Source organism: Malania oleifera, chromosome 11 (genome assembly GCF_029873635.1).
Source record: "Malania oleifera isolate guangnan ecotype guangnan chromosome 11, ASM2987363v1, whole genome shotgun sequence".
Lineage (NCBI taxonomy): Eukaryota > Viridiplantae > Streptophyta > Magnoliopsida > Santalales > Ximeniaceae > Malania > Malania oleifera.
In genome coordinates this window covers 71,116,944-71,121,522 of record NC_080427.1, presented here as the reverse complement: position 1 = coordinate 71,121,522, position 4,579 = coordinate 71,116,944, and the positions used below count along the sequence as shown (strand labels likewise).

Genomic DNA, 4,579 nt, shown 5'->3' with positions numbered 1-4,579 from the left:
ACTACTTTAAAAGGTGGTCACCACCTGGTCTTGCTCAGGGTACGATGAGGGACCAGCTTTCGATTCACATTCCACCCCATATTGTCCCTTAGAATTTACTATGGGCTGACATGGCAACTTGCCCTCGTCTCCTCGACTCAAAGTAGCAGCTAGTTGTCCCAAGGTAGCTTCTAGCTTCATAATGGATTAGGAGTAAGAGTGAAGGAGTTGCAGATCTGCTTGGTGATCAACCTCAATGTTCTTAAGGGTTCTCAACACCGTCTCATGAAATGTGTCATATTTAGGCAGAGGTGGAGACGACTGCTGAACGGTTGAAGATCTAGGGGCTGAATCCGTATAACTTTGGAAATTTTGATATGGTTGCAGAGGTAAAACATTATGGTTTTGTTGAAGTCTTTGGCTTTGAAAACCCAAGGCCTGTGGCCTCCAAGAGAAGTTAGGATGTTGTTTCCACCCGGGGTTGTAGGTATTCAAATAAGGGTCGTTGGACAACTTATCGTACCAATTGTGGGTGACCTTTACTTCCTCCTACACAAGCTCAGGTTGGGAGTGCGTGTGGGGACAATTATAACATGTATGAGAAGGGTCAGAGCAAATTGCACAAATCTCTGCACACACTATTGTCTGCAGTCCTAAGGACAAGCATTGATCTAATTTTTTAGATATGGCATGTAGGGTAGGGGCTAGGTCCTTGCTTGTGGTCAACTCGTAGACTCCTTTAGGTTTAGAGGTTGATGGATTGGGTAGTTTACGAATGGCAGCCAAGTGCTGCTGAGAATTTTCAGCCAAATTTTCAAAGAGAACCCAGGCCTTGTTCTTGTGCTTTTTGTGGAAAGTACCTTCGCACAATGCATCAACCATTGACCTATCTCTCTCAACTAACCCATTATAAAAAGTTTGGACTAATTGCCACTTGGGAACCTGATTATGTGGGCATTTATGGAGTAGGTCCCTGAAGCGCTCCTAGGTCTCAAAGAAAAGTTCCCCATTTGTTTTTGTGAAATTTGTGATTTCCCTCCACAGTTGGTTAGTCTTCCATATAGGGAAGTACTTTTTCAAAAATTCATGCTACATGGTGGCTCAGTTGGTCACCAAGTTTGGCTCTAAGGATGTCAACCAATATTTGACCTTATTCTTTAGAGAGAATGGGAAGAGCCTAAGGCAAAGGGCATCATCACTGAAATTATGTATATGGATGGTGGAGCAAATCTCCAAGAACTCATCTAGATGCTGATAAAGATTTTCGGTGGAATTCCCATGAAAGTTGGGCAGCATCGAGATGATTGAAGTCTTAATCTCAAATTGTGCTGCCTGAACATCCGGGAACCGGATGCAAGAAGGTGATGTATATGCATTAGGTACAAAGTAGTCCCTAAGAGGCTGAAGGGGTTGCTATCCTACCACAGGTAGGTAGGGAGCGTGGGGTTCCAAGATTTGTTCAACGGGAACCAGTGGGTTATTTTTAGCCATGGCTTTTAGTTCAAATGACTTAGCCTTCTGTGGATTAGAGATAGGTTTCCTAAGGGACCTACGGGATTTTTCAATCTCAGGATCTATAGGAATTATCTCAGGTTCCAAAGAACGTAGACCAAAAATACACACTTGTAAGCACAAAGATTCAAAAAAAGTAAACAAAATAAATAAAATAAAAATAACAAAGAAAGTGAAAATAAAAGGAGAGCAAATCAAAAGAACAAGGCAACAATACTTTAGAGCGGAAGTTGACTTATAACCCTAGCCAAGTCTCCAGCAATGGCGCCAAAATTTGGTAGGCTCGCCAAGGCTTGGGTCCTTAACTACCAAAAATAATATTTATAAAACCTAACTATCCCAAGTTTAGTAGAGTAGGTAAGTTGGGTATCGACCCATGGAGACTTAAAGCACAATTATCAAACCACTTCCACTTTAGTTTATTATAGTCTTGTTATGAAAAAGAAGTAAAAGGTGGTATTTTTCAATTAGTGAAATCTAACCAACTACTAGAAAACAATTAAACGAAAGCAAGTAAATCTATATTAACTCTACTCCTACAAAGCAATGTTTAGTCATGAGTATAGTTTAGGATGTTGTCCTGCTTACTCCAAGTTCAGTGAGTTTACCATACTAAACTAACGGGAACCCGACTAAACAATCCAAGGAACCGTTCGAGGGCATAGAGTAGCAAAGGTGCACCAGCCATCTAGAGCATGGTTAGGAACCAAACCGGAGTATACTCTATCACAACGATCATGAGAACCTCTATGGGAGACTGTAGCCTAATACGTGTACCTGACTAAAGCAAGAGAGGTGCTAATCTTGTCACTAAACATAATCACAAGCTAAACCGTAAATGAAAGCAATAAAGGAAAGTTGTAAATGAAAGTATGTAAAAGATCTTTCCTTTGCATTCATCACGTCTGTCACTAACGCCAAGAAGTACAAAATAAGACAATGTAATATACACTGTAAGACACATGAATGTCGTCGATTGTCACAGGTTGTTGGACACTTCATGCACAGCCCAAAAATCTACACTACTCATAATCTAACTTGGCTCTCAATGACGTCCTAGGTTTGTCACCAACCTAAGAGAGGCCAAAGAGGAACCCAGATCTTGTGTTTGTAGCGATGAATACTTATAGGCTCTAGGGTTTACAAGGTTTGTTTTACAAGTTAGGAAAGTTTGCAGCAAATCTCGCGCAGAAGATCGTTACTGTCGACCAAGTCGCTCCTATGTCATTCTTATGTGCGCCCTGGTCGAGACTTGCGGGAATTCAGGGATTTGAATCTTCAATGTCTTCAAATTCATCATCCTTCAGGGTCCAGCTAATTGAGTTGATGGCCGAGACTTGCAGGATCTCGATCTTTAGGAAATGTCAGGAACTCGACATGATCACCCCTGAAGGTCTCTTGGTCGAACATTTTGTCTTAGTATCTCGATGTGGTCACCATGGAGGGTCACTTGGTCGAGCACTTAGTCGAACCTTGCAGTATTTTGATCTTAGTCTGAACCTTGGAGTTTGCAGTGGAAGACTAAGTTGCCCTTATGTGTTGCTGGTCGCGCCACATAGTCGAACTTCATCTTCTTGTCCCTATAAGATCTAAAGCTTCAGGAGCTTGATTAAACATCTGAATTCGAGCTTTGAGTTTTCCAAATCCTCCTTGAGTTCTCATAATGCCTAACTCCATGGTTTTAACATGTTTTTCTTGAAAAGACAAACAAATGTTGTATAACTCTGAACAATGATAACTCTTGGCAAATACATAATAAAATGAGGATAAACAAAGATAAATAAGGGTCTAAAATCATGTGTTTTAGGGACTCATCAAGCTTCTTTTTGTTTCTTCTCATGCTGCTTTTACTTCTTAGCCTAGTCACCTATCGTTTCTTCCTTTTTTTAACTCTAGTTGGTAAACTCTCTTCGCATCTTGTCCAATTTTTTTTCTTCCAACACCACTTTTTCAACTTTTCATTTTCATGCATGAGTTCAACATTCCATGCCTTTGTGATGAAGTTCAATGGAATCTTGGGTATGTTCTTAGTAATAATTTTTTGGGACTAATTCCTTTGGCCATATATCCTCCAACTCTCGTGGAATGTCATACTAAATAAGCTTTAGTGACTTGATTGGTATACTCACCTTTTCTTACCAAGAAGATTTCCTTCCATGCCTTTGTTGTGATTGCTAGTTCTTTTGCTGCTTTTTTTTTTTTTTTCTAGAATAGAATCACATTTTATCCATTGGGATTAGATGATCCTTGGTGTAAACTACATGGATCCTAATTAGCAATTGACCATGAGAGGAAAGTAGCTATTCTATGTAAGAACCCGACCTGAGGTATGTAGATTGAATAAATGAAAAAGGGTAAAAAGGTAAATTTTGCAGGCTTCATCGAGGAAGCCATTGTTCTCTTCGATGAAGGCCTTCATACTCTTTGTTGCCAAAATTCAGAGCCTTATCGACGAAGAGATACCGAACGTGTTGTAAAATATCGGAATAGGGTTCGTCGCCGAAGGAGCTGATTTGTCCACGAAATGTATGGATGATTCATCGATGACGGCACCATCTCGTCAACGAGGTTGGCTGAGTTAAAGGGTCTATAAATATCCATTTCTCTTGCTTAGTTGTTAAGAAACCTCAAACTCTCTCTCGCTCTCTTTAGAATCAGCAGGATCTCTCTCTCTTCCTCTCTTTCTTTGATTCTTCGATGTTCATCGCTTGATTCAATGATCCGACGTTACTGCGTGGATCAGGGGAGGAATCTCTTCGAGAATGGTGGATCAGATCTTCGTTTCGAGGATTTTTTGGTTTTGACCCAAAATCGAGGTAAGGGTCTGATTTCAATTTTGTTTTGGTATATGTGTAGTAGTAAGAATTATAGTAAAGTATAGTTCTTGAATGTTTACGTTTTGAGGACTCAGTTCGTAGTTTCGGAGCCATAGAGTTCGTAGTTTGGTATTCGGGAAAAAGGTAAGGGGATTTTGTTTATATCAGTTTATTTTTGAAATCAGGATCGGTAAACATGCAGTTCACAATCGTATGTATGTTTTGGTTACTTATTTAGGAAAATCTATCGGGTGAAAATGCGGGATTTTCGA

General features: G+C 40.1%; 1 non-coding gene across 1 annotated transcript; it reads left to right on the top strand.

Annotated features, from left to right (window-relative positions):
* The first annotated feature begins 919 nt into the window (after nt 1-919).
* On the top strand, nt 920-1,025 carry LOC131143568 (small nucleolar RNA R71). Its single transcript, XR_009133553.1, has one exon. It is a non-coding gene; the product is annotated as a small nucleolar RNA R71 (small nucleolar RNA).
* Nucleotides 1,026-4,579: the final 3,554 nt, after the last annotated feature.